The sequence below is a fragment of the Alexandromys fortis genome, unplaced genomic scaffold (genome assembly GCF_014885135.2).
Source record: "Alexandromys fortis isolate MF-2015 unplaced genomic scaffold, M_Fortis_MF-2015_v1.1 scaffold_65, whole genome shotgun sequence".
Lineage (NCBI taxonomy): Eukaryota > Metazoa > Chordata > Mammalia > Rodentia > Cricetidae > Alexandromys > Alexandromys fortis.
Window position 1 is genome coordinate 1,071,812 of NW_026067986.1, and position 12,731 is coordinate 1,084,542.

The 12,731-nt window shown below is 45.3% G+C and overlaps 2 protein-coding genes across 23 annotated transcripts in view; both read left to right on the plus strand.

Annotated features, from left to right (window-relative positions):
- Hycc2 (hyccin PI4KA lipid kinase complex subunit 2) overlaps window positions 1-4,796 on the plus strand; it is a 48,912-nt gene extending 44,116 nt beyond the window's left edge. For 11 of the 22 annotated variants that reach the window (XM_050159331.1, XM_050159324.1, XM_050159327.1 and 8 more), the window contains one exon: window positions 33-4,796. The gene's annotated coding sequence lies outside the window, so the exon portion shown is untranslated. The remainder of the gene's footprint in view (window positions 1-32) is intronic. The other 11 variants (XM_050159332.1, XM_050159336.1, XM_050159342.1 and 8 more) reach the window with 6 other exon arrangements.
- A 5,762-nt stretch (window positions 4,797-10,558) lies between these two features.
- Window positions 10,559-12,731, plus strand: part of Orc2 (origin recognition complex subunit 2) — a 30,501-nt gene continuing 28,328 nt past the window's right edge. Inside the window, exon 1 of the mRNA XM_050159159.1 lies at window positions 10,559-10,657. The gene's annotated coding sequence lies outside the window, so the exon portion shown is untranslated. The remainder of the gene's footprint in view (window positions 10,658-12,731) is intronic.

Sequence of the window (12,731 nt, forward strand, 5' to 3'; positions counted from 1 at the left end):
TAGGTCAGAGTACGGCAGCACGCATGTCGGAGGTGTAGGTCACGGTACGGCAGCACGCACCTGGTCATGTAAGAGGCTGGTGGGCCCAAGTGCACATACGTTGGCATCTAAATCAAGCATTTTAATTAAAGCACAAAAGAATACCAAAAAATTTGAAATCATAGCATAAATAGTAAATACAAGAAAATATCTTTTAATTAGAAATATTATAACTGTAATGTTGGTTTTAAGATATTTTCCGAATGTGTGGTGGCACGTGCCCTTAGTCCCAGCCCTCTGAGTTCAAGGTCACCCTGGTCTAGGGAGTGAGTTCCAGGACAGCCAGGGCTACACAGAGAAACCCTGTCATGCAAAACCAAAAGGAAAAAAAAATAGTTCATCTTACGAGACTTTCATTTATTGCTATGTATATTTTACATATACATATATGTGACCCTGTAACATTTGAATCCTGTCCTTTGAGCTGTGATTTGGTCTCAGTAAAGAATTCCTCATTTACACTTTATAGCCATGGTCTTAGGTAATAGTTCAAATGAAATAAGTTTTCTAAGACTCTAACTGCTGTGCTTCCAGCATCTGATTTAAAATGGTTTTTGTTCAGTTATACAGCACCTGTTATACGTCAGCCAGAAGTGCCCATTCTTTAACAACCTCCCTTTGCTGCTTCCCGGCTTCCACGAAGCTTCGTCCCACTAAGAGAAAAAAAGGTCGGAGCCATCTGCGCCAGGTCAGATTACAGAGTTGAGCACCTGAAGGTTTGGGAGTTCTTCTGTGTGACTTTACATTAATGTTACTAATAAGAAAACTAAAATGTACAGCAGAAAGTAACTTAGAAGTAAGGCTTTAAAATATGAAGATATATTAAGAAGCCAGGAGGTAATAGCTGCCCTCTAAAGTCTTGTTCCTTTCCGAACACCCTCCGGTTTCCAGCTTGCTGTTCGGTGCCTTCTAGTGCAGATCAGAATTGCTGTGTTAGGAGAAACCCGGGGGGTGACCTAGCTGCTCTCTCTGCCATACACACACCTTCACCGTCGGGAAACTGAGGCACACAGAGGCTGTGAAGTAAGGTCCATAGCTAAGAAGCAGAGCCATACTCAAACCTTGTCCCTGGTCAACAGCATAGCCACACCCCAATGCCTCTTGTTACCCAACTTGGTAAATGTATATGCGGATACTTTTCCGTTTCTGCAATTCCTCAGTTTCTGGCCTAGCAGTTGGCGAACACATTAAGGAAAGTATTAATTCCAGGAAAGAATATAAAATAACATAGATGGGGATGTAGTGCTCAAACGTAGACACCTGTGCAGCACGTCATTCTCTTCTGATTTATGCCTTACGAGTTCTCTGCCACACAGCAGTTACATGCTGCCATGTTATTTGTATTTGTGGGGATTTGTTTGTTATAAAATAAACCCAACGGGATGACATTGATCAGTGTTGTAACGGTTTGAAAGTGAGTTTGAATCAGCCCGTTTTCAGTCACCAAGGACACACTCTGGAGGGAAGCAAAGCAAAGAGAAACTCGATCCCATTCGGTCCTAAGCCGAAGAGATGCTGTTCCTTACTGTGCTTATAATTCCATGAGCAGTGGCCTCTGTCACTAATAACATAAACTGTATGAAAGCAGCCCTGTGCAACCTCAGTGTCTGCAACCTGAAGTCTAAATTCCATTCAGTAACTTTAAGCTTCCTGGATTTATCAGACGCCAGGATACTGAGAACTTCTCCAGGTTGCTTTTGTTTGCACTGTTTCGGTAAGCACCCTAATGCAGAGGTGTGTCTTCCCCACCTTGTTTCATGCGGTTTCTTTGGTCCATTTTTGAGGACTTCAGTTGTTGATAACCGACGGTCTCATCTAATTCACCGCGTGTTCATAAATAAAAATACTAGTTTTTGTTTTTATGGGTAGGGTAGCACACTGTAAAACACTGAGAAGGAGGATCACTCCATTTCTGAACTTGGATTATATTATAAAGGGGTTTCTTAACCAAAAAGCTTAGTATTTCAATTATATATTGTTTTTCCATTTAAAAAGAATAGAATGTCATACTGGTGATTAGAAACTGCACAGGACTCTCCGAGCGGCTTTTCTGCACTGGGGTTATACGATGCCATTGGAGCAAGAGGCTCTTCTCTTTTGAGCTGAATGCACACTGTCGTTCCATCAGCAAGTTGGGTGAGACACTTTATTTGAAATATTTTAATTTTCTTAAAGTGGTTTGCAAGAATAAGTGATTTGAAACCAGCAATTGACAGCTTAACCTCTTAAAAATAGAGTATTTGCCAGATTGAATAAACATGAAATACAGTGTAAAATAATATTAATAAATCCTGAGTTATCAGATTGGTACAATTTCCCATGCTAATGTGGTGAGACAACCTTTAGTATCGTTTGTGCTGTGTGAATCTAACAGATAGCATCACCTTGGTACTGAACTGCAGAGAACCTACTGGTCATGGAGGAAGAACAGCCCCGCCTCCTTGTCTTACCCTGACCACACAACACAAAGTCTTGTATTTTTGTAACATTAGACATTTGTCCTATGAGAAGTATATACAAGACCAAATTCAGGATACAGTTTTGCAGAAATGTAGGAGGACATGAAGTGACGGGCAGAAATGAGAGTAGCAGTTCAGAAATGAGAGTTCCTACGTGGGTTTTGCTACTGAAGTGAAGAAGATGGGTTCGTGATGTTTACAGACTGAGGCATACTCATATGTCTGATATCATATTACTACATTTAATAGGGTTTACCAAAAAAGTAGACTCAAGTATATCATAAGGTATAAATGAGTCTGTTTTAAAAATTGTGTACCTGGGGCGCTGGAGAGATGGCTCAGAGGGTAAGAGCATTGCCCGCTCTTCCAAAGATCCTGAGTTCAATTCCCAGCAACCACATGGTGGCTCACAACCATCTGTAATGAGGTCTGGTGCCCTCTTCTGGCCTGCAGGCATACACACAGACAGAATATTATATACATAATAAATAAATAAATAAATATTTTTTAAAAATTGTGTACCTGGAGGTAGGCTAATAGATCTTTGTATTGCACCTAATTGGATGATCTGTCCCCATCCACAGAGTGGCTATGTGGCTTGCTATATTCGAGTGTCACAGTTCCGTGTTGGTCTTATCAGGAGATGTTTTTATGTCTACATCAGTTACAAAATTTACCAAAGAAAATGCTACCAAAATTATTTTCAGAATGTCTATTAAGTAACATAGTTCCTTTAATGCAATTGCTTTCTAACACCAAAGGGAACAAGTAATACATGATTTGAACTGGGAGACACAAATATAGTAACAGATGTACAGGATTCTGTTTATCCTTACATCAGTAAGATGTCAGTGCTCCAATAACAGTACCAATCAGAGAATAACTTGTATTCCTTATGACATATTTTATTAAAATTAAGGATTTGACTTGTCAGTTTTATTATGGATTGTTTAGGTGAATTATAGGGAAACTTATATTATAGGAAGGGTGCTCCTGAGTGGGCAGAGGCATTTGTTTCTGGTGTTATTATTAGCTGAACTAATGATTGATTCACATTGATTTTTGTGCATGTCCACTCTTGCTGCTCTTTTCTTTGTATTGAAAACATAATTGGCTTAAAGGAAGCTAAAACATCTGTAAAATACGTAGGCCAAAAAGATCTAAAGGGTTTAATCTGTGTAATGATTTCTTAAATCATGAAACACAGTTTTTTTGAAAATGCTATTCCAAACAAGTCCTTTTATTATAGTTAATAAATATTGGACTGGGCGTGGTGGCATACACCAGAGGCAGAAGCAGACAGTCCTCTGTGAGTTCAAGGCCAGCCTGGTACTGGTGGTGAATTCCAGAGTAGCCAGGGCTGCGTAATGAAATCCTATCTGAATAAAAACAAACAAGAATGTGTCGCTTCTCAGATTGGCTTTCAGATAATGACCGATAATGGTTTGGGTTTTTAATTATATTATCTAAATAGAATGCAAAGATATGAAAGATGCTCCACGTGATGTTAGCAATGTTTGAAGTCAATGTGTTTACATTGTAGCAATGTTTGAAGTCAGTGCGTTTACATTGTATCTTTAGGTTCTTCTAAAATTAGGCAGGCTTTATTAAATTCTGTTTAAAATTGGCTAAAAGAAACCAATTCTGTTTAAAATTGGCTAAAAGAAACCGTCTTAGCAGTGTGAGGGTTTCATTGCCTTGGCTGTATGTAATGTGACTTCCGTAACAGGCAAACAAAATACCCTGCTTTTATTATTTGTTTCATAAGAGGATATTTAGATCAGCTTCTTGTTGTTGTTTTTAACTAATGTCAATCTGTAGCTTTGTGTAAACTTCCCCAACATTGGTGGGATTCTGCTGCTGAAACTACTGGACAGACATATAAAAAGTATGATCGTTCCTGACGAGTGTCCTTTCAACCTAGGACAAAAAAAAATCTTTTTTCCCCCCAGAGCCGAAGAAAAAAATAAACGCACATCTAAAATCATATGTATTGGTGCATGTGAGCCATTATCCTGTCTGACCGGATAGATTCATGCTGTTGGTTGTTGAACTGTGAAATGTGGTCACTGTTGAACTTGTAAATATCGGCCAGAGTTGAAAAAATATTTTAAGTTATTGTAAATAAAGATGTAAAAAATTCAGTATCAGTCTGCGGTGCAGAAACGTAACATCTCAGATGTTATTGTGTCTCTTGAGGGATGTGTCATGTCTCCCTTGATGTATCTAGCTAAATTGAGAATGTAAATTTTCTTTTGTACAGTGTAAAAATACAGCTCTATTTGGCTTTTAAGTGGATTTCCCTGAGTTGATTTTTATCTTACCGTAGTTTTATAGTTCACCACAGTCCTTCTCGCTGTATTTTAAATGCCCTTTTACTCACGTGTGTGTGAATTTGCTTTATGTGTAGACCAGGCTGACGTAACTCGGGAGACCTACCTACCTCTGCCTCCCATGTGCTGGCATTAAAACCATACACCATCACACCTGCTAGGTATATCTGAATTTTTAATATATATCTTATTAGAGTAAGGCAATACATTAAAGTTATATGACACCAGGAAATGACACAGACAAAAACTGGTGTGGCACACATCTATAACCAGAGATAAACTGTGGTATGGTGCATACATCTGTAATCAGAGATAAACTGTGGTGTGGTGCACACATCTGTAATCAGAGATAAACTGTGGTGTGGTGCACACATCTGTAATCAGAGATAAACTGTGGTGTGGTGCACACATCTATAACCAGAGATAAACTGTGGTGTGGTGGCACACATCTATAACCAGATAAACTGGGAGGCTAAGGCAGGAGGATTGCTGTCAGGTCAGCCTGGGCTATAGAATGAGAAAGTTTCTTTCAAAACCAGGTGAGAGCCAACAAAGAAGCCTCCAAACCTGATGGCCCGAGTCTAACCACTGGGACTCTCATGGTGGAAGTTTTACTGTGACCTCCACACCCATAGACATGATGAATAGTTTTTCAATTGTAAAAGCAGAAGTGAAATTGTTTCAATAAATATATAGGATAACGATACATTTCTGTATGCTAATTGTAAGCACACAAATTTAACACTAAAATAACCAAATGTAAGGAGACCAAAGCTTTAAGATAAAACAGATTATCCAGGCAGTGGTGGCACACACCTTTAATCCCAGCAGAGACAGGCAGATTGAGTTCGAGGCCACCCTGGTCTACAGAGAAAGTTCCAGGACAGCCTGGGCAGTTACACAGAGAAACCCTGTCTCAAAAAAACAAACAAAGCCGGGCAGTGGTGGCTCAGTCTTTAGTCCCAGCATGGGAGGCAGAGGCAGGCAGATCTCTGTGAGTTTGAGGCCAGCCTGGTCTACAAGAGCTAGTTCCAGGACAGGCACCAAAGCTACAGAGAAACCCTGTCTTGAACCCCCCCCCCCAAAAAAAAAACCCAGGTATATACAAATTTAAAGTATCTGAGACTTGTTTTCTTAGTCTGGAAGGAGGTACAATGAACAGAGCTCAATAGGACTGCTTAAAACATTTTTCTTTAGAGTAAGGGCATGGACACAAACACACAGTTGGATTTAAGTTACACACACACACACATGCAGAGCTAAAGCTAGCTTATATTCACACACTTAGGGTTAAATCCAAAGTCACATGCACACACACACACACACACATTAAACAGGAGCTGAGCGAAATATAAAGAAAAGGAAAACCCGTGTGTGTTGACAGAGAGGAAGCTGACTTTTCTATCTCTGACTCACACATGGTAGCAGAGAGAGAGAGGGGGAAAGGGAGAGGGAGGAGAATCAAAGACGCCAGTGAAGGAGAAAGCAGAGCCCTTGCAGGAAGAAGGGAACAGATCTGCTGCAGGTGGAGCGGGCAGATGGGTGGGGTTCCTGCAAGCCAGAAGGGCAGGCGAGAGAGCCAACAGGCAGCAGATGGCAGGCAGGCGGGTGGGTGGGGTCCCTGCGTGAAAGGAATGGCTCAGTGGGCTCTTTCAAGACAGACTCACGCAAACAACGTCACATGCAACAGAGTCAGTGTAAAAGGTTAGAGACCAAGGAAAGACAGTGAACTGGCTCTGCCTAGCGGACATTTTTAAAAACATAGCTAATGGCATAAAGGCGGCTGGTGACAGGTGGTGACATTACTGCCCTGGCAGTGGGGGAGGGGGCAGCTGTTGCAGGTGCTTCTTGCTTAGAGGCAGAGTTGCACAGTCTGCAGCTCCTCCCTGTCCCGGTTGCCACCAAGGGCTGAGTGGCCCAAGGGTGGCTTCTTAGGTTGAACACTCATAGTAAAGATGCCAACTAGGTCACTGGACCTGTCCTATTTTATTCACCCTTAGTCAAGATGGCAGCATTTGTATGGTCACTCTTATAGCAAAGATGGTGTTTAGGCCATCTGCCCTGCCCTTAGCCAAGATGGTGCCTTCCCTGTAATCGATAGACTGAGAGATACTGGGAGAGTTTGGCAGCCAGCCTCCATTTTGCTTTTGTTGTTGTTTTTTGTTGTTGTTGTTTTGTTGTTGTTGATGATGATGATGTTTAAGATTTTGTTGGAGCCCACTCTGACAGGAATCAGCAAGGGGTACCTGGGAGGTGGCGTGAGATTATAGGAAATGGCAGATTAAGAGAAATGAAGACAGAAACATAGGACAAACCGGGAGGACTGAAGAGAATACCAAACAGCCCCGAGTTTATTTCTCAGCCATCATATATACTAATTACAGGCAAAAGGCAGAACAAAGGGACTTAAAGTCAGCTAACCCCTTCCCTACACTGTCCTAGGGAGGAAGCTCAAGCCGGTGCCTTACTTATCTCATCTCATCCAGCTAAGCAGCTTCTCATCTCTAGTGAGGAGTGCCTCATGGTGTATGCCAGCCCAAATCTTAATAGAAAAATGTGCTCTTTCATCTGGACAAAAATGTTCTTTTTGTGGACTGACACAGACGTTCCTCACAGCCCTCAAGGTTACTGGAAAAAGCAGAGCAGGCAAACTTGAACTCAAATGATTTCTTGAAGTCAGAATGGACTCCAGATGGGAACTGAGTCCACACGTGGACTCCCACAAGATTTATTTTATGTATACAAGTGCTCTGCCTGCCCTGAAGAGGGCAGGCATCCCATCTCACTACAGATCCCATCATAGTGAGCCACTATGATGTAGCTGCTGGAAATTGAACTTGGAACCTTTGGAATAGCTCCCAGTGGTGTTAATTTCTTAGCCATCTCTCGGGTTCCTTTTGGTTTTGTTTGTTTTTTTGTTTGTTTTGGTGCCCTCCCCTGCAGGGTTTCTCTGTGTAACTGTCCTAGCTGTCCCGGAATTCACTCTGTAGACCAGGCTGGCCTCAGTCAGACATACTGAGATCCACCTGCCTCTGCCTCCTGAGTGGGGATCAAAGGTGAGCACCACCCCACCCCTACCAGCCTCCACTTTGCTATGTTAAAAAGGTGCTGCAGCCTTTTCTCCCAGGGTTTGAAGCTCAACGCTTTACCCACCTGTTTTCACTATTCCTGGGAAATTTCTGCTCGCTCTTTCGACTTATTCAGGATGTAGGTTTCAGTTTAAAGGGAACTTTAAACTTTCCTTTAATGAAAGTGTTCCTGATTCCTTTGGGCCTTTTAATTAGAGACTCCTGTGCTCCAGTGTTAAGGACATAACTTGTAACTGAGAAACCCTTTTGTGTGACTTGGAAAAACATAATGCCTGTGAGACAGACGTTTGCCACCTGAGAGCTCTGATAAGAGCGAGAATCAGGCCACTTAGCAGGCCAGCTACTAACCTAGCCAAGGATGGGCCTTGATATGATTAAAAAATAACAAAAACCCAACTAACCCTAAGGTGCTTTGAAATGATAGCAACCAGCCACAAGTTGTGAGTCCTGGTGCCCCAAAGCCCAAGCCCTGTGAAATGATACAAAGATTGAAACTTTGTGAGCATTCTTTAGGACCACACTGCCATGTTCCCTAGACACCTAGTCTCATTTCTAGCCTGTGTGTTGATACCCCCATCACCAAAAGGACTTGAGACTGCATTGCCCTGGCCTCAGAGATGATTGGACTTACGGCACTGTCTCTGGGCCCTACAGTCCTGCCTGTCATTGCCAGCCCTTGGCCTCTGCTCTCAATGGCTTCCAGAATCATCACCAGTGTCCAGTGTCAGCTTCCTAGCCTGCAAGCCTCCAGGGCCTCCTTACTGGAGAACATTTCCCAGTGGAACCAGCGTCAGCATCTCTGTCCAAACTGTTCCCAGCTTGGAGAGATGTCCGCTTAATTTTTATAGTAACATGACGTCATGAGGAATGTCTGTGTGGATGGGTGGTAGTGATGCTTTCCTTTAACCCCGGCAAGCAAAGGTAGGTGGGTCTTCGAGTTCAATGACAGCCTGGTCCATGGAGAGAGTTCTGGGACAGCCACGGCTACACTGTGAAACACTGTCTTGGAAAAAAACAAACAAACAAACAAAAATAGATATATAAAGTTTGGGTGAATAAACCAAACGAATCTGAAAGAGAAGTCTTGTGCAGACATATGTTCACAGAAGCCAAAATAAACAGTTAGTTAATGATCTCCCAAAAGTTACACATTTCTGGGCAAAGGCAAAGGGTTTTTTAGTGGTCAGCATTTCCTGGACTAGCTTATTTTTTTGTATGGTTTATTTATTTATTGTGTAGAGTGTTCTGTCTGCATGTCTGCTGCAGGCCAGAAGAGGGCATCAAACTTCATTACAGATGGTTGTGAGCCACCACGTGGTTGCGAATTGAACTCAGGACCTTTAAGGAGGGCAAGTGGTGCTCTTAACCACTGAGCCATCTCTCCAGCCCTTCCTGGACGAGTTTAAAAGGCTTAACCTGGGACTGACTTAACAAACTCAAGCTGGTGACAGCCATGGTAACTTTGTACAAAATGGAGTTACTTCCGTAGCTACCATCCTAATTTAGTTGCTACGATTTTAATTTAAGCACCTTACAGCTCATAGGCCGATGCGCTCCATAGTTAGTAAGCACTCCCGCTGCCTTATTGTGGCCCTTTCTCCATACTGTCGGGCCAGTATCTTCCCATTCTGAGGACGGAGGGACCTTTTATCTACCCAAGTATTGTATCCTTACTGCTGGGTACTAAGTGTGCTTTGTTTGAAATCACAGTCCTGTTAGTGAACAAATACTGTTATGTATCCCAGCCAGGCTTTTCTTTTCCTTTTCTCTGTATAAGCTACCCCCCCTCCCCTTTCCACCTTGTCCCTTCATTTCTTTTTCTTTCTTGCTTTGTTTTTGTTTTGGGAGACAGGGTTTCTCTGTGTAACAGTCCTGGTTGTCCTGGAACTAGCTCTGTAGACCAGGCTGGCCTCGAACTCACGGAGATCCTCCTGCCTCTGCCTCCCGAGTGCAGGGATTAAAGGCGTGCGCCACCACCGTCCCGCTTCGTCTCTTCGTCTCTTCGTATCACTTATTGTAGGATCCTATCTTCATATTCAGGTTCTGGCTCCTCCATCCCGCAACCCTTGAGATCCCTTTGCTTCGAGGCTGGAAAGACGGCTCAGCAGTTAAGAGCAATGGTTGTTCCAGTTCCCAGCTTCCACAGATACAACTGTCTGTAACTCCAGTTCCAGGGGATCTGACACCCTCACAGCAATGCACATAAAATAAAATTAAATAAAAAGCATGTTGTTCTTTAAGCGAATTCGTTTTCATTATCTTTTCCCCCACGGTGGCTGGGCTAACAACAACATGAAGATTGCCAGAAAACAATGACGCCATCGCGACCATAACCCAAAACTTCCAAGCACCGACCCCACGCTCCAGTCCCTCCCCCGGAAACGGAAACGGAAGAGACGAGGAAATCCCGGAACCCAGTTTTTGGGGGATCTGCTTTCCGGCGGAGCGGGGACCCCCTGGCTCGCGTCAACGGGCCCGCGGAGCCGTCGCTCTTGCCGCTTCGGCTCCTGATTGGTCGCCGAGGCGCCGCCAGGGGGCGGGGCCGGAGACTCGGCGTGCGGCGCGCTGCTCGCGTCCTGCCGGCTCCCGTGTCCGGCTCGCGCCGCTCGGAGCTCCTCGGAGAAGTCGGTCCCGGTCGGCGGTGCTCGGGGCGGCGGGAGTCCTGCCTGGCGGGGCGTGGAGGCTTCACGGCCGACGTCCTTCCCGTCCTCCTTCCCGCCGGCTCCGGACACCTGAGGTGAGTCCTGGTGCGGCCCCGCTGCAGCTGCGGCTCGCTGCGCGCTCCCTCAGGGCACCCGGCAGGCAGGGCCGCCGGCCTCGGTGCTCGCCCGCCGCGGAGGGCGATGCTGGGAGATGCTGGGCGACGCTGGGTGATGCTGGACGATTCTGGGTGATGCTGGTCGATTCTGGGTGATGCTGGGCGACGCTGGGTGATGCTGGGCGATGCTGGGTGATGCTGGGCGACCTGGGTGATGCTGGACGATGCTGGTTGACTCTGGGTGATGCTGGGCGATTCTGGGGGGATGCCGGGCGATTCTGGGCTACGCTGGGCGATTCTGAGTGATATTGGGCGATGCTGGGGACGCAGCCTCTCCGGTGCCTCTCCCGTGGGCGACGCTGGGCGAATCCGGGGGCGCAGCCTCTCCGGTGCCTCCCCCGTGAGAGGCGCCGTCTGCGGAAGCCACGCGTCGGTCTGTCCCGTGGCGAGAGGTCTGCACGCAGTCTGCCGGCTTCCCGGTAGAGAATGATCAGGAGCCAGAACGCCGGTAGGAGAGGGAACTGCGAGGGATGTGGCCCGAGGGGTCGCGGGTCGGGAAGGCTGCTGAAGGCTGTGCTGTCATCCCTGCTGGGTGCCCTATTGCTGCGGTCTCCCCGGGATAGTGCCTGGTTGTAAATGTGTTTACTCCCAGAGGGAAGCGCGTTGCTGCGGACGCTTGGCGTTGCTGGGTTGCCTGTTGACCGTGAACTGACCCTTTAACACCGAAACGCTCGCTGTTTCGGATATTTGTATTTCATTGGTTGGTTGTGGGGGTGTGGTGTGTCCAGAGTGTGTATGTGGAGGGCAGAGGTTAACGTTAATTTTAGGTATCTCTCCCGATTGCTCTCCATGATGTTTACTGAAGCTGGAGCTCTCACTGAAAACCGGGCCTTGCTGGTTTGGCTAGCCCAGCTAGCCAGCTTGCCAGCTTGCCTCAGGAATCCCATTTCTCCGCCCTCCCCAGTTCTGAGCGCCCGCTCAACTTTTAAATGGCTGTAAGGACCTCAGTTCCCATTCTGACACTCGTGGGACAAATGCTTTATTCAGTGAGCCATCTTTTCAGCCTCCCCCATTCGTATTTTGTGTATTTGTTAGATAGTGTTTTATCGGACATTGTTGGAAAGTTCTCTCATGGGGTCTTGGTAGAAATTTCAATGGGGTGATTTCGTTCATGCTACAGAAAATATCTTAAACTCAAAAATAGATATTGTCGTGCACTGCGGCCCCGTCTGCGCTCTATGCGCTAGAACCCAGTTCGCGAGCTTCGGGCAAGGGGCTGGAGGTTGAGAATACGCACGCAGAGACAGTCCGACACAGACCTTCCAACACTGGTACCAAAAAGCCCTTCTTTAATAGCACCTTGGAGGCTTAAATACCCTGCAGTCAATGGCCAACAGGTGCAAATTCCATCCTCTGATCCTCTAGGCAAAACACAGCTTTTAGTCACTTCAATTAGAAGGCTCTAGACAGGGAAGAGCAGTCGAAGGCCAGGACTTAATTGGTCCCAAAAGGATATGTTGTATAAATAAATGCATTTTGATACAAACGGGACTTTGCAGGCATATCCAGCCCTTCTGACATTTAGATACAACGTTGCCAAAGGCAGGTACTTCCGACCTTTTTTGACATTTGGATACAATGTTGCTGTCATCCACATAGTTCATGGCTGAGAACATCATAATCCAGTTACCCCCCCCCCCAAAAAAAAAAAGAAAAGAAAAAGAAAGAAAGAAAGAAAACTTGCAAAAAGAACTCAGTGTTTATGTTCACAGTTTTGTGTTGGGCAGCATTCATGGCTGTCCTTGACCACATGGGCCCTCTCACCTAGGAGATGATTAAAATACTAGAGCTGGGTATGGTGGCTGCCATCCCACTGCTGTTGAAGCTGAGGTAACCGAGTCGTAAATTCAAAGCCAGCTTGTATTATAAAGTGAGACATCACAGGAAGTAGATTAAGGGACTAAGGATGTAGTATGATTGGAGCTCTTGGCTTAGCCTGCTGGAAGCCCTGGTCTCCGTCCACAGCATAGTCTAAGCCAGACGTGGTGACGCC